This window comes from Oncorhynchus mykiss, chromosome 7 (assembly GCF_013265735.2).
Source record: "Oncorhynchus mykiss isolate Arlee chromosome 7, USDA_OmykA_1.1, whole genome shotgun sequence".
In the NCBI taxonomy this organism is placed as follows: Eukaryota; Metazoa; Chordata; class Actinopteri; order Salmoniformes; family Salmonidae; genus Oncorhynchus; species Oncorhynchus mykiss.
Genome location: NC_048571.1, coordinates 85,247,635 through 85,270,057, shown reverse-complemented (window position 1 = coordinate 85,270,057; position 22,423 = coordinate 85,247,635). Strand labels below are relative to the sequence as shown.

Below are 22,423 nucleotides of genomic sequence, written 5' to 3'. Positions count from 1 at the left end.
TGGTCATATGTAACACTGGAGGAGCAAGTGTGACTTAATCTGCCTCGTATATTTAAATATGAAGGATTGTATTGTCAAAATAACGCTCAGTCTGTACGTACTCCCATATATTTGTCTACATATAGGCCTATCATATATTCATTAATGTTTTTATCCTTCCCATTTTCTACCCATGTATTTAGTGCTTCTGAGGATGTGGTAAAGGGATATTAGTTATCGAAAACCCTACTCCATATGTGTAGTGTTTACAGCGGTTACGTTCACCCACATTTGGCTCCATGTCAACTACAATTCCGATGCGGTGTTTTTAACGTTTTAGAGCAGTTTTGCACATTTCCACAAGCAGTATGTGCCTCCAGTTGCGTTTACACATAGGTGTTCGGAGCACGCGAGATAGCTATGAAAAGCCAACTGACATTTACTCCTGAGGTGCTGACCTGCTGCACCCTCGACAACCACTGTGATTATTATTATTTGACCCTGCTGGTCATCTATGAACGTTTGAACATCTTGGCCATGTTCTGTTATAATCTCCACCCGGCACAGCCAGAAGAGAACTGGCCACCCCTCATAGCCTAGTTCCTCTCTAGGTTTCTTCCTAGGTTCCTGCCTTTCTAGGGAGGTTTTCCTAGCCAACATGCTTCTATATCTGCATTGCTTGCTGTTTGTGGTTTTAGGCTGGGTTTCTGTAAAGCACTTTGTGACATTGACTGATGTAAAAAGGGCTTTAAAAATACATTTGATTGTTTGATAATTAGCACAGGTGGCTGCATATTTATTCTGTCTGTCTTCTGTAGTAACATGGAGATATGGCTTTGTGGGAACACAAAGGTGTGTAGTAATTTAACCTTTTTGTTTTTTAAAGATACATTCCTTATGTTTCCAAAAATGTACAACAAGCGATGTCAGAAGACACCATCATCATTAGGCTCTAAAGCAGTTAGCATCTATGAATGTGGTAGGGGGAGATCAGTTGAATGATTTATGTGATCACATATTAGGAGCCAATCCAGCTGTGGCTTTTGAAAAGCCAGTTGGCCCTGTGTCATTCTGTGGCCTGTCCTACCGGGACATCCTAGAGTTACTGCCTGCCCCACTGACGGGCTGTGCCCCATCAATTAGCATGGGTCACCTGTTGAATGTGTCTCTGTGACAAATGTTATTCTTTCCACATGCAGCGTCCCTATACGTTCCTCTCTAGAGGTCACCAACCTAGCCCGTTTCTCTGGCTCCTGCGTGCTGGCTGACCTCCCTGGAGTTGACAGTGATGTTGAGATGGGGGGGGGGGGGGGGGGTTTGAGTGGCATGCGTAGCCATGTTATTAGACATAGCTGTTGTTGAAGGATATCGCTGAAGGCTAGGAGCCTAACCCATTATGGTTGGTGTCTTGGGGAGTGACATTGTTGTTTTAACAGTGCTGGTGTCTGTCACTCTGCACAGCTCTCTTTCTTCAAAAGCATAATCCCATGTAGAGAGATCACACGCCACTGACGAAACGACATTTTATGCTGGTAGAAAGACAACAACAACTGCATAGTAAACATTCGGTCAGCAAAAGCGATATACATTTGCAGACTTGCATGTTGTAAGTTATGACATGTCTGTGAGTGTGAGAAGATGTTGATTAAGCATTTTTTAAAGTTTTTTTTTTTTTATAAAGCTATTCTATCAAGCTTCCCCAGCAGTTAACCTACATGCCCATTCAATAGGCCTACCTCCACCCAGCTATTACACATGTTCATTCAAATCCTCCACCTCTAGTCTAAATATTTGTTGTTGTTGAAATTCTGTTTTTATTTGGGGGGGGGGGGAGCAAAAATAAGATTCAGACACAAGTTACATTTCATTGAGACTTCTCTCACACCAAGCCATAGTTCAGTTGTCCATGAGAAAGTCCACTCATGCAACACAGCCCCTCAGGGCCACTCCGCATCACCAAGTCCAAATATAGAATGTACATATAGTTGCCTCCATTTTTAAGTGTGAATATGCAAGATGTCTACAATGAAAAGCATCAAGACAAAGAGAGCACAAAAGTTAAAAAGCATTAAAACAAAACAAAAATTAAGACATTCAGTGAGTCTCAGGAATGCAGTGTCATAGAACAAAGGTCTTTGTTCTCAATGTTCCAATATTTTTCTCTCCAGTTTTTTTTATTTTTTATACAGTAACTATTAACAGGTGAACAGATGGATTGTATTACAGAGCCAGATTTTTCCACTTTGACCATTAAACAAAATCAGACCTTAACGATGTTATATTTACTCAATCCATTTTGACAGTCACTATGAATCCATTTTTTTCCCCTGTAGTCTCAGAGAAAAGGTCAGCCTCTCCATCACATAGATCACATGTTATCCACTCATCTACCACGGACGCCTTTGATTCTAACTGTTATAAGGGCTTTCTTACTTGCGATTGGGAGTATTACCAATCAAGCTTGTTCCCTGAATATATATTTAAAAAAAAGTAACCTTCTTTTATTTAACTAGGCAAGTCAGTTAAAGAACAAATTATTATTTACAATGACAGCCTACAGGGAAACAGTGGGTTTAACTGCTTTGTTCAGGGGCAGAACAACAGATTTTTTTTTACCTTGTCAGCTCGGGGATTTGAACCAGCAACCTTTCAGTTAGTGGCCCAAGTCTCTAACCAGTAGGCCACTGAATACAGAACCTCACCTCTGCATGAGACATCAACCCTAAATATGCCTTCCATGCATCTTTGCACGTCCTGCCAGTAAGAAACAAGCTCAGGGCATTCACAAAATATGTGGTAATGGTTTGCCTCATTTGCCTCATATCTCTACCTGTACATGACCATCTGATCATTTATCACTCCAGTGTTAATCTGCAAAAGTGTAATTATTTGCGTACCTCCTCATGCCTTTTGCGCACAATGTATATAGACTCTCTTTTTTTTCTACTGTGTTATTGACTTGTTAATTGTTTACTCCATGTGTAACTCTATGTTGTCTGTTCACACTGCTATGCTTTATCTTGGTCCAGGTCGCAGTTGTAAATGAGAATTAGTTCTCAACTAGCCTACCTGGTTAAATAAAGGTGAAATAAAAAAAAAATTGTACCCGCATGATGTCCAACACCCCATTCCACTACTCTGATGTCTTTCTGCAGATGAGTGATTAAAAAAAATATGATGCGCTTCTATCTAAATTCCCTCCAAGTCAATGATCTTCTTAATTTCCATAGTGATTGGAATAAGGTCTCCCGAATGGCACAGCGGTCGAAGGCACTGCATCTCAGTGCAAGAGGTGTCACTACAGTCCCTGGTTTGGAACCCGGGCTGTATCACATCCGGCCGTGATTGGGAGTCCCATAGGGTGGTGCGCAATTGACCCAGCGTCGTTCAGGTTTGGCCCGGGGTAGGCCGTCATTCTAAATGAGAATTTGTTCTTAGTTGACTTGCCTACTTCCCCATTCCTACACAGAAATGACCAGGTTCTCCTCCCTTTTCCATTACTATTTTACATACAGTACCTTCACACCCCTTGACTTTTTCCACATTTTGTTGCTTGAATTTCAAATTGATTACAAAAAAAATGTTTTGGTCAATGGCCTACTGCACACAAAAGCCCATAATGTTGAAGTGGAATGATGTATTTTGATATTTTTACCAATTAATACAGAATGAAAAGCTGAAATGTCTTTAGTCAATAAGTATTCAACCCTCTTTGTTAATGGTAAGCCTGAATATGTTCAGGAGTAAACATTTGCTTAACAAGTCACATAATAAATTGTATGGACTCACTCTGTGCAATAATAGTGTTTAACATGATTTTTGAATGACTACCTTATCTCTGTACCCCCACACAAACAATTAACCTTTAAGGTCCCTAAGTTGAGCAGTGCATTTCAAACACAGATTCAACCACAAAGACCAGGGAGGTTTTCCAATGTCTCGCAAAGAAAGGCCCCTATTGGCAGATGGGTAGAAAAACAAACAAAAAAAACAACAGCCATTGTATATCCCTTTTGAGCATGGTGAAGATATTAATTACACTTTGGATGATGTGTCAATCCACCCAGTCACTACAAAGATACAGGCGTCCTTCCTAACTCAGTTGCCAGAGAGGAAGGAAACCGCTCAGGAATTTCACCATGAGGCCACTGGTGACTTTAAGTGGCACAGTTTAGTGGCTGTGATAGGAGAGAACTGAGGATGGATCAACAACATCAAATCCTATTAGTCACATGCGCCGAATACAACAGGCCTTACAGTGAAATGCTTGCTTACGAGCCCTTACTCAACAATGCTTGAAGATAAGTGTTAAGTAAATAAAAGTAACAAATAGTTTAACAGCAGCAGTATAATAACAATAGCGAGGCTATATACAGGGGGTACCGGTACAGAGTCAATGTGGAGGCTATATACAGGGGGTGCCGGTACAGAGTCAATGGGGAGGCTATATACAGGGGGTACCGGTACAGAGTCATTGTGGAGGCTATATACAGGGGGTACCGGTACAGAGTCATTGTGGAGGCTATATACAGGGGGTACCGGTACAGAGTCAATGTGGAGGCTATATACAGGGGGACCGGTACAGAGTCAATGTGGAGGCTATATACAGGGGGTACCGGTACAGAGTCAATGTGGAGGCTATATACAGGGGGTGCCGGTACAGAGTCAATGTGGAGGCTATATACAGGGGGTACCGGTACAGAGTCAATGTGGAGGCTATATACAGGGGGTACCGGTACAGAGTCAATGTGCGGGGGCACCGGTTATTTGAGGTCTCTGACCTCCCTATAGGCTTCTCATTGTTGTCGGTGATTAGGCTTACCACTGTTGTCATCGGCAAACCTTGATGATGGTGTTGGAGTCGTGCCTGGCCATGCAGTCATGAGTGAACAGGAAGTACAGGAAGGGACTGAGCACGCACCCCTGAGGGTAGGGCTGGGCGGTATACCGTATTTTACGATATACCGGTATTAATGCATGGACCAGTTTGGGTTTTTACTTACCTTCTATAACGGTATTTGAATGTTTGATTTAAAATTTTAAAAAAGTGATGCGTCGTGTGTAACATCCGTTTTTATAGTTTACTTCGCTACATGAGTCATCTCTCGCTCTCTCTCTTCATGCTGCTTTCAGTCTGCATGGTCAATGCAGCGCATGCAACAATGTCGATGGCAACATTGCTGTTTTCACTTTGTTTCTTCATATAAATCCACCAGTGTTCTATAATTACACCATTAGTTTGTGTTTCTTACATCAGCACACAGCTAGTTTGTCTTTTCTTAGCAAGTTGGGGCCTAAATCTTGTTAGCCGCTAATCGCTAGGTAGCTAGCTAATGTACGGAGTCAGAGCAAACATAATTAGTTATACAGCCTGATACTACCAGTGATGGTATAGACCAAAATCAGCATGTTGTTTGTGCAACAGTATCTTCTAAATCAAAGAGGAATACCAGAAGCAGTAATATGTTAGCTACATGAGGTAGCTAAGAGAAAACAGACAATGTAGCCAAAGATTATAGGGTCCCCTAGGAAACAATTATCAACACTTTGGTTCCTACCCTAAGTGTTAGGTTCCTAAAAAAAAAATCGCAATAACTCCTCCCTGGCATTTTCATTTGTTTTCATGTCAAACAACACTATTCAAAGTGACCACTATCATATTCTAACTATAGAATTAGAATAGTCATTCTATTTCCATGATTCCAACATTTCAAAGTGTTTTGCTCGAAATCACAAGTCAAAACGCTATTGCAACGTTTGGTTCAAAATAAGGTTTATTCATGCAGCCCTGTATGGCAGTGTGACAATTATCTCAAATGAGTGCAACAAATGCATAAAATATATGAAAATACCCCCCAAAAATTGTTGAATTGAACAATATAAACATTCAGAATGGAGAAAGACCCATTTTGAAGTTACTTAATGTATTTGTTGCCACCCTAAGGTCATGCACTACTTATAAAGCACATTTAGAAATGTTCTAATTTAAAAACATAAAATACTGTGATACTGTGATAAAAACTATATATATAAAAAAAATTCAATACCGTGATATGATGTTTTGGCCATATCGCCCAGCCCGACCTGAAGGGCCCTCGTGTTGAGGATCAGCGTGGCGGGCGTGTTGTTACCTACTCTTACCACCTGGGGGCGGCCCATCAGGAAGTCCAGGATCCAATTGCAGGGGGAGGTGTTTAGTCCCAGGGTTCTCAGCTGAGTGATGAGCTTTGAGAGCGGTATGGTGTTGAACGCTGAGCTGTAGTCAATGAACAGCATTCTCACGTAGGTGTTCCTTTTGTTCAGGTGGGAAAGGGTAGTGTGGAGTGCAATAGAGATTGCATCATCTGGATCTGTTGGGGCGGTATGCAAATCGGTGTGGGTCTAAGGTTAGTGGGATTATGGTGTTGATGTGAGCCATGACCAGCCTTTCAAAGCACTTCCGTCATGGCTGCAGACGTGAGTGCTACAGGTCGGTAGTCATTTAGGCTGGTTACCTTAGTGTTCTTGGGCACTGGGACGATGGTGGTCTGCTTGACACATGTTGGTATTACAGACTCAGACAGGGACATGTTGAGATGTCAGTGAAGACACTTGCCAGTTGGTTAGGTCCAGGTCCAACATTGTAGTTACTCCACAATATGAACCTAATTGACAGAGTGAAAAGAAGGAATCCTGTCCTGGACCTGTTCTGTCACCACACTAAAGAGGCTTATTAGGGTCACCTCTTGCTCTCTCTCTCTGACTCCTCCTCTCGTTCTCTCTCCTGCTCCTCCTCTCTCTCTCTCTCTCTCTCTCTCTCTCTCTCTCTCTCTCTCTCTCTCTCTCTCTCTCTCTCTCTCTCTCTCTCTCTCTCTCTCTCTCTCTCTCTCTCGCTCCTTCTCTTTCTCTCTCCCGCTCCTCCTCTCTCGCGCTCATTCTCTCTCTCAGCTGTCGCCTTTCTTTTCTGTTGGGTCCTGAAGCATGGCCTCAATTTTAGAGGGGACTGTCGCTACAAAGCAGTGTTTTGAGTTTTGAACTGATTTGGAGTGGGGCTTGAACCAGAGGGTGAAGTATGACTGTATTTCTATAATTCCCTGGAAAATAATGGCAAAAAAACAAACTGAACAGGAAGGAAGTTTATGCCAAACACTTAAAGGCTTTAATCCCTCCCTCTTTGAGCCCTAGGTATCTTTGAGCTGAGTGCCAGCCAGTCAGTCTCTCGTATAGGACTAGCACAGCACAACATGGCTAGCAAGCTCTGACTGAGACAACAGGAAGAGAAGGAAAACACTAAGGCTGGATACTACTGTACTTCTCTCATCACAAGGAAGATGTCAGAATGAGCAGGTAAAGAGTAGACTGTTATGTACCTACTTTTCTTCAGTCGTGTCTTTTCAAGTTGATAGTAGTTGATAGTTTCTTCATTCCTAGTTTGAGCCACATTGGTGTGAATCTTCTGTTAAACAGGATTTTATTTTTTTATTTTTTTAAGCTCCGTTATAATTCCATGGTGTTTGGGATAGACTGAGGTCGTAGCTTGGAATCCTATTCATTGTAGGCTAGGGTATGTTTCATATCCGTTACACTGACACCGGCCGTCGGAGCATGCCTTTTATTGTTATGGTAATGTGGTCAAGCAAAAACAGTGTCAGATTATCGTGGTTGTCATGGGGAAATAATGTAGTAAAGAAATCTATATATGAAGAAAGTGTGTTGTTGTTGTTGTGTGAATGATTGGCTGGTGTTCTTGCATTAGCCTAGTTTATTGCGACTAGAGACGAAGTGCTGTCGTCTCCTTTAACAGGGATTTTTCTGCCGTTGTAATCCTTGGGTTGGCCGCCTAAGCATTTTCTCGGATCGTCCAAGTGTAAAAATACCAACCAAAAAACCCCCCAACTAAACCAGATATAAACTATGTAGAAAAGATAATGGATCTAATATATATTTTTAAATTTAGGGTATCTTTGAGAACTAACAGTCACCAAAGTAAATAAAAACTAGACAGGGAGAATTGACATAACCCCAAAATAATGAATTTAGCAGTACTAATTTTGTCATTTTTTGAGCAAAATAAAATAGAATTAGCCTTGGCAAAATGCATAGAATCGCAGGAAATGAACTGTCACATTTCCTCTCAGCTGCATGGTAAAATGTGTGTAATTGCAGGAAATATGCTTGCTTTTAAAAAAAAATGTTTTTAATGGAGGCCTCAAACCATCACATTTTATTTATTAAGCCGTTTTTACATCAGCAGATGTCACAAAGTACTTATACAGAAACCCAGCCTATAACACCAGAAGCGCAAGCAATGCAGATGTCGAAGCACAGTGGCTAGTGAAAAAAAAAAAAACTTCCTTGAATGCCTGGAACCTAGAAAGAAACCTAGAGAGGAACCAGGTTCTGTGTGCCAGGTGGAGATCATAAGAGTACGTGGCCGCTAAGGCCAGATCGTCTTTCAAGATGTTCAAAGAAGACCAGCAGGGTGAAGTAATAATCACAGTGGTTGTAGAGGGTGCAAGAGGGCAGAGTTAATGTCAGATGGCTTTTCATAGCCGAACATTCAGAGGTCGAGACAGCAGGTGCCGGGGGGGGGGGGGTGGGGGGGTGGTGGGTCGTAAAAGCAGGTCTGGGACAAGGTGGTTAGGATTCCATAGCTGCAGCCTAACAACAGAAACTGGATCAGCAGCACGACCAGGTGGACTGGGGATGGGGACAGCCAAGTCAGTGGACAGGAATGAAGATCACGCCAGTGACTCAATCCACTTAGGTTGAGAAAGCCTGGTACGACGTGATTCACCCCTCCCAGGGGACGGCATTGGAGAGCGTGAGCATTATAGTGACTCCGCCCCCGTAATATGGTCAGAGATAAAGAATCCCAGTGGACATAAGGGAACCGGCCAGGCAGAGACGGCAAGGGTGGTTGGTCACTCCATTGCCTTGTCGTTCACTTTCGGTCCCCTGGGCAGGACCACGCTCAATCATAGGACCTACTGAAGAGATGAGTCTAAAGTAAAGACTTGAAACCGAGTCTGCGTCTCTCATATGGATAGGCAGACCATTCCATAAAAATGTATTTCTATAGGAGAAAGCCCTGCCTCCAGCTGTTTGCTCAGAAATTCTAGGAACAGTAAGGAGGCCTGCGTCTTGTGACCGTAGCGTACGTGTAGGTATGTACGGCAGAACCAAATCATCTGGTTGGAGCAAGTCCATGTAATGATTTGTAGGGTAGCAGTAACACCTTGAAATCAGCACTGGCCTTAATTAACAGGAAGCCACTGTAGAGAGGCTAGCACTGGAGTAATATGATCAAAATGTTTTGGTTCTAGTCTAGATTCTAGCAGCCTTGTTTAGCACTAACTGAAGACTATTTAGTGCTTTATCCGGGTAGCCTGAGAGTAAAGCATTACAGTAGTCTAATCTAGAAGTGACAAACGCATGGATTCGTTTTTCTGCCAGAAAATGTTAGCCAAAAAGTGTCTGATTTTTGCAATGTTACAAATCTGGATTAATGCTGCTCTTTAAATATTGTTGATATGTTTGTCAACAGAGAGACCAGGTTCCAGAGTAACGCAGAGATCCTTCAGTTTTATTTGAGCCGACTGTACAACTATCCTTGTCAAACAGCAGATCATTTTTGTGTCTTGAGACCTAGAATTAGCATCTCTGTTTTGTCCAAGTTTAAACTTAAAAACATTTGCAACCATCCACTTCCTTACGTCTGAAACACAGGCTTCCAGGGAAGGCAATTTAGGTGCTTCACTATGTTTCATTGAAATGTACAGCTGTGTTTCGTCCGCATGGCAGTGAAAGTTGACATTTGTATTTCCCAATGACCACTAAGAGGTAGCATATATAGTGAAAATAATAGTGGTCCTAGAACGGAACCTTGAGGAACACCGAAACTTACCATTGATTTGTCAGAGGACAAACCATCCACAGAGATGAACTGACATCTTTCTGAACGATATGATCTCGACCAGGCAAGAACATGTCCATGTCGACCAATTAGGGTTTCCAATCTCTCCAAAAGAATGTGGTGATCGATGGTGCAGAAAGCGGCACTAAGGTCTAGGAGCAGGAGGACAAACACAAAGCCTTGGTCTGAGGTCATTAAAAGGTAATTTACCACCTTTACGAGTGCGATCTCAGCGCTATGATGACTGGAGCGTTTAGTAGACATTATCTGCCTTCAGAAAGGCAGTGAGTTGCCTAGCAACAACTTTTTCTTACATTTTTGAGAGGAATGACAAATTCGATAAAGGCCATTTAATTTTTTTTTTTTTTTTCACTAAATATTATTTCAGGAGAGGCTTTGTTGCTGCCACTTTTAGTACGTTTGGTACATATCTGGTAGATAGGGAGGCATTTATTATGCTCTGCATATGAGGGCCAAGCACAGGAAGTAGCTCTTTCAGTAGTTTAGTTGGAATAGGGTCCAGTAGGCAGCTGGAAGGTTTAGAGGCCATTACTATTTGTGAATGTTTCAAAAGATGCATGATTTAAAAAAAAACTTGAGTGTCTCCATTGATCCTTGGTCCTCTAAAATGTAATGTAAATGTAATCTCTGTCACGCCCCCTGCTACGCCCACCACCTAAGCCCATAAAAGAAAATGCCTGTGTAAGTGCAGTCTTTTAAAAAAAAAATTGTTCAGTGAGAACAGTTCATAAGGAAGGGCATTGGGGATCAACAGCTGTCTAGTTCTGCCTTGTGCCTCCTCTACCCACCCCGGGGTTATTTTCACTGGTAAGTTGCATCACCGTTGTCGACACGTTTGACAATACTACCATCTACTATTCATGTCATGGAGTATTCTGTTAATTAAAATCAACCACATTTTGACTACAGACCGTGTTCACACCCCTTGACTTTTCCCACGTGTTTGTTGTTACAGCCTGAATTTAAAATGGACTACATTGAGATTTGTTTTGTCACTGACCAACTATACACATTACCCCATAATGTCAGTGGAATTATGTTTTCTGTACGTTTTCTTTTTTTTTTACAACTTAATTAAAAATGAAAAGCTGAAATGTCTTTAGTCAATAACTATTCAACCCCTTTGTTAATGCAAGCCTAAATCATTTAAAGAGTAAAAATGTGCTTAAGTTACATACTCGCTCTGTATTCAATAACAGTGTTTAACATGATTTTTGAATGACTACCTCATCTCTGTACCCAACACGTACAATTATCTCTAAGGTCCCTCAGTCGAGCAGTGAATTTCAAACACAGATTCAACCACAAAGACCAGGAAGCTTTTCCAATGCCTCGCAAAGAAGGGCCCCTATTGAAGAAAAAAAAAGCAACAATTGAATATCCCTTTGAGCAGGGAGACGTTATTATTTGCACGATTGCCGTGCGTGCGTGCGGTTGCCGTGCGTGCGGTTGCCGTGCGGGCGGTTGCCGTGCGTGCGGGCGGTTGCCGTGCGGGCGGTTGCCGTTGTGTGCGTGCGGGCGGTTGCCTAGTGTGTGCGTGCGCGCGGTTGCCTAGTGTGTGCGTGCGCGCGGTTGCCTAGTGTGTGCGTGCGCGCGGTTGCCTAGTGTGTGCGTGCGCGCGGTTGCCTAGTGTGTGCGTGCGCGCGGTTGCCTAGTGTGTGCGTGCGCGCGGTTGCCTAGTGTGTGTGTGTTCGGTTGCCTAGTGTGTGTGTGTTTGTAGTTGCCTGGTGTGTTTGTAGTTGCCTGGTGTGTGTGTGTGTGTGTGTGTGTGTATATATGTGTGTGTGTGTGTGTGTGTGTAGTTGCCTAATTGTGTGTGTGTGTGTGTAGTTGCCTAATTGTGTTTGTGTAGTTGCCTAATTGTGTGTGTGTTTGTAGTTGCCTAGGGTCTGTTTTGTAGTTGCTTGTGTGTTTTTGTTTCTGTGAAATCTTGACATTTGAACTTATTTCTCTTTTGTAGTCTTTGATTTAGAGAAGCTACGTTCACTCTGTCTGTGTCTGAGGTTGTGTGTCTTCATAAGTCTCTATTGTATATAACACAGTCTTTGGTATTGTGATATTTGATTAGAATAGCTCTTCCAAAAGCAACAGCTACTCTTCCTGGGCTCCACATGAATCATGACATTACACAGAACATTTTAATAGACAAGAATAGCTCAAGGACAGAGCTACATAATTTTTTTTTTTTTAAAGGCACACGTAGCCTACATATCAATACACACAAACTTATCTAGGTCAAATAGGGGAGAGGCGTTGTGTGCGGTGAAGTGTTGCTTCATCTGTTTTGGGTTTTTTTAAAAACCAGGTTTGCTGTTCACTTGAACAATAGGAGATGGAACGGAGTTCCATCCAATAATGTCTCTATATAATACTTGTACTCTTTCTTGATTTTTATACTGTATTTGGGGACTCTGTTGCTCATAGAGGCTATATAGAATACTAATGTACTTGAAAGGGTAAGTATTTGTTTGGTTTTTTAAACTGTATAGTATAGTTATGGGCTTGTATTCATTGTCTGAGTAGGAGTTCTGATCTAGGATCAGTATAGTTATGGGCTTGTATTCATTGTCTGAGTAGGAGTTCTGATCTAGGATCAGTATAGTTATGGGCTTGTATTCATTGTCTGAGTAGGAGTTCTGATCTAGGATCAGTATAGTTATGGGCTTGTATTCATTGTCTGAGTAGGAGTTCTGATCTAGGATCAGTATAGTTATGGGCTTGTATTCATTGTCTGAGTAGGAGTTCTGATCTAGGATCAGTATAGTTATCGGTTTGTATAGGGTGCACTACTTTAGACCAGGGCCCATAGGGTATAGGGTGCACTACTTTAGACCAGGGCCCATAGGGTATTCATTGTCTGAGTAGGAGTTCTGATCTAGGATCAGTATAGTTATCGGTTTGTGTAGGGTATAGGGTGCACTACTTTAGACCAGGGCCCATAGGGTATAGGGTGCACTACTTTAGACCAGGGCCCATAGGGTATAGGGTGCACTACTTTAGACCAGAGCCCATAGGGTATAGGGTGCACTACTTTAGACCGGGCCCCATAGGGTATAGGGTGCACTACTTTAGACCGGGCCCCATAGGGTATAGGGTGCACTACTTTAGACCGGGCCCCATAGTGTATAGGGTGCACTACTTTAGACCAGGGCCCATAGGGTATAGGGTGCACTACTTTAGACCAGGCCCCATAGGGTGCACTACTTTAGACCAGGCCCCGTAGGGTGCACTACTTTAGACCAGGCCCTGTAGGGTGCACTACTTTAGACCAGGCCCCATAGGGTATAGGGTGCACTACTTTAGACCAGGCCCCGTATTGTGCACTACTTTAGACCAGGGCCCCATAGGGTATAGGGTGCACTACTTTAGACCGGGCCCCATAGGGTATAGGGTGCACTACTTTAGACCAGGGCCCCATAGGGTATAGGGTGCACTACTTTAGACCAGGCCCCGTAGGGTGCACTACTTTAGACCAGGGCCCCATAGGGTATAGGGTGCACTACTTTAGACCAGGCCCCGTAGGGTGCACTACTTTAGACCAGGCCCCATAGGGTATAGGGTGCACTATTTTAGACCAGGCCCTGTAGGGTGCACTACTTTAGACCAGGCCCCGTAGGGTATAGGGTGCACTACTTTAGACCAGGCCCCGTAGGGTGCACTACTTTAGACCAGGCCCCGTAGGGTGCACTACTTTAGACCAGGCCCCGTAGGGTGCACTACTTTAGACCAGGCCCCGTAGGGTATAGGGTGCACTACTTTAGACCAGGCCCCGTAGGGTATAGGGTGCACTACTTTAGACCAGGCCCCGTAGGGTATAGGGTGCACTACTTTAGACCAGGGCCCATAGTGTATAGGGTGCACTACTTTAGACCAGGCCCCATAGGGTATAGGGTGCACTACTTTAGACCGGGCCCCATAGGGTATAGGGTGCACTACTTTAGACCGGGCCCCATAGGGTATAGGGTGCACTACTTTAGACCGGGCCCCATAGGGTATAGGGTGCACTACTTTAGACCGGGCCCCATAGTGTATAGGGTGCACTACTTTAGACCAGGGCCCATAGGGTATAGGGTGCACTACTTTAGACCAGGCCCCATAGGGTGCACTACTTTAGACCAGGCCCCATAGGGTGCACTACTTTAGACCAGGCCCCGTAGGGTGCACTACTTTAGACCAGGGCCCCATAGGGTATAGGGTGCACTACTTTAGACCAGGGCCCCATAGGGAATTGGGTGCCATTTGGGGAATCAAGCAAATTAAAATTTTCAATGTCTCACAGTGTAGCTGTAGGCTAGATCTGTGTTGATGATATACTTCTTGTTATAATTACATTGGTAGACCTTGTTACTATGAAGCCTAAACAGCCTGGAAAAGTAGGTTTTAAACTCTTTAAACCAGGGTCGCCCAGCTGGTGGCCACTTCAATCAGTGTAGTTGAAGGGGAGGACACGGGTTAAAGAAGGATTTTTAAGCCATGAGACAGTTGAGACATGGATTGTGTATGTGTGCCATTCAGAGGGTGAATGGGCAAGACGAAAGATTTAAGTGCCTTTGAACAGGGTATGGTAGTAGGTGCCAGGCGCACTGGTTTGAACAGGATATGGTAGTAGGTGCCAGGCGCACCGGTTTGAACGTGTCAAGAACTGTAACGCTGCTGGGGTTTTCACGCTCGACAGTTTCCCGTGTGTATCAAGAATGGTCCACCACCCAAAGGACATCCAGCCAACTTGACACAACTGTGGGAAGCGTTGGCATCAACATGGGCCAGCATCCCTGTGGAACACCTTCAACACCTTGTAGTCCATGCCGCAACAAATTGAGGCTGTTCTGAGGACAAAAGAGAGGGGGGGCACTCAATATTAGGATGGTGTTCCTAATGTTTTGTACACTCATTGTATGTATGTATGTATGTATGTCTTTGGAAAGTATTCACACTCCTTGACTTATTCCACGTTTTGTTAGTCTGACTTAAAAAAAGATTCAATAGAATTGTTTTCTTTCACCCATCTACACACACAATACCCGACCCATAATGCCAAAACTAAAAACATGTTTCTAGAGAGTTTTGCAAATGTATTGAAAATGAAATAGAGAAATATCTCTGCTATAATACATAACAGCTACTCCGAGCTTCACACATTCAAATAAGATCTACATTCATTTCCTCCCATGCCTGTTACGCTCTGCATGCTGTAGCTTGAATCGAGGGTTTAGGTTAGCCAAAATCTCTCATAGGGGAAATGTTGGATTTCCCCGATGGCCAGTAGGAGATATCCGCCCCGATGGCCAGTAGGAGATATCCGCCCCGATGGCCAGTAGGAGATATCCGCCCCGATGGCCAGTAGGAGATATCCGCCCCGATGGCCAGTAGGAGATATCCGCCCCGATGGCCAGTAGGAGATATCCGCCCCGATGGCCAGTAGGGGATAATCCCTTTTATTCCATTTCTATGGTGGAAAGGCTGTGTACTGTTACGTGGTAGAATCAATCATTGATATATCGTTGTCTATATACTATACCCTATGTGATGTCTATCTATGCTAGAATACTGAGGCAACTGGAGCAGGGTTGCAAAATTTACAGGAAATCCTAAGAAATTTGTGGAATGGTACAACCCTTATCTTTCAGACATGGCTTTCCTGGAAGTCCTTGGCTGGTCTGAGGCTCACTGTGGCCTTTTGCATGGCGTGCCAGCGTCTCTAACGGACTACTGATAGAAATAGCTGATAATCTTGACCTGGATGTTACTGTAGTCCATAGAGTTGGATAGAGGGCACACTCTGACCAAAGCCTGTTTTTTGTTTTGCCACTGAGTACTTTAACCGTTTTTGAAGTAGTTATTTCGATGGGACTATTTATGAATTCCAATACACTCATAGAAGAAGAACTAAAGAAAAACATGTCTGATTTGTTGTGGGGTAATACTCACGTACTACCCATAATGCAATTAACAGTAAACAAAGTCTATCAAAAATGTTTATCTGACTCCATAAAGCTCCGCCTTATCTCAGTTCACTGGTCACGATAACAACACCCACCCGTAGCACACGCTCCAGCAGGTGTATCTCACTGATCATCCCTAAAGCCAACACCTCATTTGGCCGCCTTTCCTTCGGGTTCTCTGCTGCCAGTGACTGGAACGAACTGCAAAAATCGCTGAAGTTGGAGACTTTTTTTTATTTCCCTCGCCAACTTTAAACATCAACTATCTGAGCAACTAACCGATCGCTGCATCTGTACATAGTCCATCTGTAAATAGCCCACCTAATCTACCTACCTCATCCCCATACTGTTTTTATTTACTTTTCTGCTTTTTTGCACACCAATATCTCTACTTGCACATCATCATCTGCTCATTTATCACTCCAGTGTTAATTTGCTGAATTGTAACTATTCACTCCTATGGCCTATTTATTGCCTTACCTCCTCATGCCTTTTGCACACACTGTATATAGACATTATTTTTTTTTGACTTGTTGACTTGTTTATTGTGTTATTGGCTCGTTTCTTGTTTACTCCATGTGTAACTCTGTGTTGTTGTTTGTGTCACACTGCTTTGTTTTATCTTGGTCCAGTTGTAAATGATAACTACTTCTCAACTGACCTACCTGGTTAAATAAAGGTGAAATAAACAAATAAAGCAATGCAAGAGACTATAGTTACAGGAATTGGCTCTCAATAAAGATTTGAACATTTGAATTCTAAAGGCATTTATATTTCATGTCATTGTAAAATGAATGGATTCACATACGGCATAAATATTAAGTTACAAGACAATACTGACATTAACAAAACATTAAAGGTCCTCACCAGAGAGAAATATCACCCCTATTTCAACGTAATTGTTGTTGTTGTTATTATTTTTAATTTAAACTTTATTTAACTAGGCAAGTCAGTTAAGAACCAATTCTTAGTAACAATTAACGGCCAAACCCTGTCGACGCTTTTGCCAATTGTGCACTGCCCTAAGGGACTCCCAATCACGGCTGGATTCGAACCATGGACTGTAGTTTCTGTAGCTGCGCCACTCGGGAGCGTCAATTCCTGTTCTATAAGGGAAATTGTTGTTTAGTTTCCACCTCCGAAGAATGATGCAGGCCGCCAGAGACTGAAGAAGAAGCGTGACACCCCAATCACTTTTTTTTTTCTGGGTCAATGACAGTCCATTAACAAAGTAGACCAGATCCAGCTGCTAATGCATTGGAGTGTATGGGAAACACACCCCCTTAAGTAGACCGGGAACGGATTTTCTTTTCAATGGTGAACGTCCTGAGTACACCATCTTCATTTATACACCATCTTTGCTGTAGCCAAAGATGATCTATTATATTGCTCAGCTATGACTCGTGAACTTTGTAGGTGTTTCTGATTAATAAACAATGCCACTCTGTTGGATGGTACCATTTTAAATGAAACCCAGCCCGTGAAACCCAGCCCTGAAACCCAGCCCGTAGTCTAAAAATATCAGTGGCAGGTAATTTAATAGGAAATGACACGTCATTGAATTTGCACGAAGCGGGTGTTTCGGGTTTGTCACGTCAAGACCAGATATATCATACTTTAACTAAAACAATGACTTATTGGCTTAAATCGTCGCGCAACATCATGGGTCAGCATTCTCCTGGTGTGGGTGTTTTTAAGTGAAGTATCTAGGCATGATCAGAGAGAGGGGGGGGGGGGGGGAGACATGGTCCATAGCTCTTGGGGGAGATGGGGAGAATGACAGTCTCTCACCACAACATCTGACTTGTTGGATTCAAAATATGAGTTGTTAACTCAACCGCTATGCTATTGGTCAATATCCAATCAGCTATCAGACCTACAGGATGCTATCACAACAGAACCTCTGCTACACAGAAGTGTGACAATTCCTGAGAAGACAATAGGAGTCACTTAGGGGGGCTGCGTTGCTCTAGAAAATTGACTATTTTAATGTTAGAGGTCAATTGCGCTGCCCAATGCTGTCAAAGAAGATGCTATTGCAAGGTTAGGAGGTGTGGTATCATTTAATCTCTATGTTGCAGTCTAATGACATGGAGGCTCCCTCTGTCATCCGTCCTGACCCGCGATGATGTAAGTGCTTAGATGGAGCTTAGCAGCCACACGAGGATCCAACCACATCGGACGGAAAATCTTAAGAGGCACCCATTAATGCTTTTGTTTGTGTGAACGAAACGACGCCTTTGCTCTTCTCCCTTTCATGTTGTTGTTGTTGTTGTTGATGAGGCCTAGTGGTCTGTAATAATCCATTCCAAAACCCCACTTGACTTGACTTGGCAAACATGTCTGTTTATACCATGATGCTATGGATGACTAGATTTCAGATAGACCTAGTGGGGGGCCTGACCCTACCGCTAGGCCTGACCCTACCGCCGGGCCTGACCCTACCGCCGGGCCTGACCCTACTGCCAGGCCTGACCTAGTGGTCTGAGGTCAGTGTTTCTCATTCAGTGTTAGTATATACCTGTTGTAAAGAGCTCTATGGAACACACAGTGGTAGATAGGGCATGGACGCTGTCATGAAATCTGATCGAACCAAGTGGATATTCGTAAAAAAACTCATGTTTTATGCGTTCTAACAGGCCCACGATGTAGTTATTACTAAAATCAGATTCCGCTGCGTAACATTTTTAGAAGTTGTCCTTTTTTTTTGGATGGGTTTAGGAAAGAAGGGGAAAAAAAATGCTAACTCTCGTTCGTGTTAAACTGGTAGCGTAGCGAGCCCTTATAGAAATCGGTGGCGCCAGTTGAACGCGTGCGTGGCATATTGAACAACAACAACAACAACAACTGGTTTTGAGCAAATATATTGACAAAGTGATTCCATCCAGAGTCAGATGTGGCCACAGCCACACACATATGTCTATTTTAGTCTTTAAACACCCCTGAGAACACTGTTTACTGACCAACACCCCTGAGACGTGTGTGTGTGTGTACTGTGTTAACCCCTGAGACGTGTGCGTGTACTATGTTGACCCCTGAAGTGTGCGTGTACTGTGTTGACCCCTGAGACGTGTGAACACTGTGTTGACCCCTGAGACGCGTGCGTGTACTGTGTTGACCCCTGAAGTGTGTGTGTACTGTGTTGACCCCTGAGACGTGTGTGTACACTGTGTTGACCCCTGAAGTGTGTGTGTGTGTGTACTGTGTTGACAACACTCTTGAGACTAGCGTCGTTTACTCTGTGGACTGTGGGAGAGACGCATATTTTTTATTTAAGTAGGCAAGTCAGTTAAGAACTAATTCTTATTTTACAACGACGACCTAAGCCGGCCAAACCATCCCTTTTAACTGGACGATGCTGAGACGATTGTGCGCCGCCCTATGGGACACCCGATCACGGCCGGTTGTGATACAGCCCGGATTCAAACCAGGGACTGTAGTGACGCCTCTGTGGTCCCTGTCTGATCACGTTCATGGATCTGTTTCAATGACTCTTTCCTCAATTCCTCGGGTCCTCTCTTCTCGCCACCGCCTTCTTTAAAACGTATTGAGGGAGAGGAATTTCTCCTTCTTTTTGAAGAGGAGGAGGAGGAGGAGGTGATGAGGAGAGCAGATGTGAGGAATCAAGGAAAGATTTGTTGAGAGAAGGCCCAATCAGCCCATGGTACTGTCGTGGACAGACTGGGTGATGTCTTTTCCATGAATCCCCAGTAGTTTAGCTTTTTCACTGACCCAGCTGCTTCCGACCCGTGCCTAATGCAGGAACACATTGTCCACATTCCTCTGTCAACCACTCATGCAGACAAGATATCACACACACACCAATGCAAATAGGGCTAGGCTACACGCAGCTGTTATCAATCTCGGTCATCTTTTAGTTACACAACAAGCCTTCATTGTAATTGTGTTTTCCATTAAAAACTAATATCATTGCTCAAGCTCTTAAATGTAATGATCTGTACAGGCTGTATTAAATGTAAGGATCTGTATTAAATGTAATGATCTGTACACTACAGGCTGTATTAAATGTAATGATCTGTACACTACAGGCTGTATTAAATGTAATGATCTGTACAGGCTGTATTTAAATGTAATGATCTGTACAGGCTGTATTAAATGTAATGATCTGTACACTACAGGCTGTATTAAATGTAATGATCTGTACACTACAGGCTGTATTTAAATGTAATGATCTGTACAGGCTGTATTTAAATGTAATGATCTGTACAGGCTGTATTAAATGTAATGATCTGTACACTACAGGCTGTATTAAATGTAATGATCTGTATTTAAATGTAATGACCTGTATTTAAATGTAATGATCTGTACACTACAGGCTGTATTAAATGTAATGATCTGTACACTACAGGCTGTATTTAAATGTAATGATCTGTACACTACAGACTGTATTAAATGTAATGATCTGTACACTACAGGCTGTATTAAATGTAATGATTTGTACACTACAGGCTGTATTTAAATGTAATGATCTGTACACTACAGGCTGTATTAAATGTAATGATCTGTACACTACAGGCTGTATTTAAATGTAATGATCTGTACACTACAGGCTGTATTTAAATGTAATGATCTGTACACTACAGGCTGTATTTAAATGTAATGATCTGTACACTACAGGCTGTATTAAATGTAATGATCTGTACACTACAGGCTGTATTAAATGTAATGATTTGTACACTACAGGCTGTATTAAATGTAATGATTTGTACACTACAGGCTGTATTAAATGTAATGATCTGTACACTACAGGCTGTATTAGATGTAATGATCTGTACACTACAGGCTGTATTAAATGTAATGATTTGTACACTACAGGCTGTATTAAATGTAATGATTTGTACACTACAGGCTGTATTAAATGTAATGATTTGTACACTACAGGCTGTATTAAATGTAATGATCTGTACACTACAGGCTGTATTAAATGTAATGATCTGTACACTACAGGCTGTATTTAAATGTAATGATCTGTACACTACAGGCTGTATTAAATGTAATGATCTGTACACTACAGGCTGTATTAAATGTAATGATCTGTACACTACAGGCTGTATTAAATGTAATGATCTGTACACTACAGGCTGTATTTAAATGTAATGATCTGTACACTACAGGCTGTATTAAATGTAATGATCTGTACACTACAGGCTGTATTAAATGTAATGATATGTACACTACAGGCTGTATTTAAATGTAATGATCTGTACATTACGGGCTGTATTTAAATGTAATGATCTGTACACTACAGGCTGTATTTAAATGCTCCATTCCGTTGTGTGCGAAAGGAATATCCATTTATTTTCTATCTCCGACACGACGATTGGTTGCTGACAATACCACAGTCCACAGCCAGGTTTTAGAACGGGCGCCGCTGTTAGCGCTTTCATTCTCCTAATGTTGATGCCTCTGACAGTTCTCTATGAAATGACCTGCTGTAAACAAGTGAATCGGAGCAGAGAATTTAACATCTGACAGTTCTCTATGAAATGACCTGCTGTAAACAAGCAAAACAGAGCAGAGAATTTAACATCCGACAGTTCTCTATGAAATGACCTGCTGTAAACAAGCGAATCGGAGCAGAGAATTTAACATCTGACAGTTCTCTATGAAATGACCTGCTGTAAACAAGCAAAACAGAGCAGAGAATTTATCATCTCTGACAGTTCTCTATGAAATTACCTGCTGTAAACAAGCAAAACAGAGCAGAGAATTTAACATCCGACAGTTCTCTATGAAATGACCTGCTGTAAACAAGCGAATCGGAGCAGAGAATTTATCATCTCTGACAGTTCTCTATGAAATGACCTGCTGTAAACAAGCGAATCGGAGCAGAGAATTTATCATCTGACAGTTCTCTATGAAATGACTTGCTGTAAACAAGGAAATCGGAGCAGAGAATTTAAGACCTTTTATATTGATTGGTGTTCAGGACAATGTGTATCCACATCTTTTTGGTGTCAATTAATTGCATATCTGCTTTCACTGGACATATTTATGTTTTAAAATCAGAAATAACAGCCCAAGGCGGAATGGTTATCACTTATCAACGGCTATGGAACGTTCACTGTCGTCATGGTAATGAACTCGTGTGGATTTGACCTTGTGTTTTAGGGTATTGTCCTGCTGAAAGGTGAATTAATCTCCCCGTGTCTGGTGGAAAGCAGACTGAGCTAGATTTTCCTCTAGGATTTTGTCTGCGCTTAATTCATGAGGCAAATGGTGGTCACCAGATAGGCTGGTTTTCTGACCCTACCTTTAAAAAAAAAAAAGCTAGCTGTGACCAATAGATGCATATCTGTATTCCCAGTCATGTGAAATCCATAGATTAGGGCCTAATGAATTTATTTAAATTGACTGAGTTCTTGGTTCAGTGTAGGTTAGTATTGTGGAGTAACTACACTGTTGTTGATCCATCTTAAGTTTCCTTCCTCCCCAGGAACTGAGTTTGGAAGGACTTCTGTATGTTTGTAGTGAATGGGTGTATTCATAAACTATCCAAAGTGTAATTAATAACTTCACCATACTCAGAGGGGGGTACTAGCTGAAGGTCACCGGAAATGTATTC

At 42.5% G+C, this 22,423-nt stretch overlaps 1 protein-coding gene across 2 annotated transcripts in view; it reads left to right on the top strand.

The window, feature by feature from the left end:
* LOC110529054 (inositol hexakisphosphate kinase 1) overlaps positions 1 to 22,423 on the top strand; it is a 70,032-nt gene that overhangs the window by 1,133 nt on the left and 46,476 nt on the right. The window contains exon 1 of one of the 2 annotated variants that reach the window (XM_036984257.1): positions 6,899 to 7,305. The exons of the other annotated variant lie outside the window; for it this stretch is intronic. The gene's annotated coding sequence lies outside the window, so the exon portion shown is untranslated. Of the gene's footprint in view, positions 1 to 6,898; positions 7,306 to 22,423 lie in introns of those variants that run through there. 2 annotated transcript variants of the gene reach the window in all.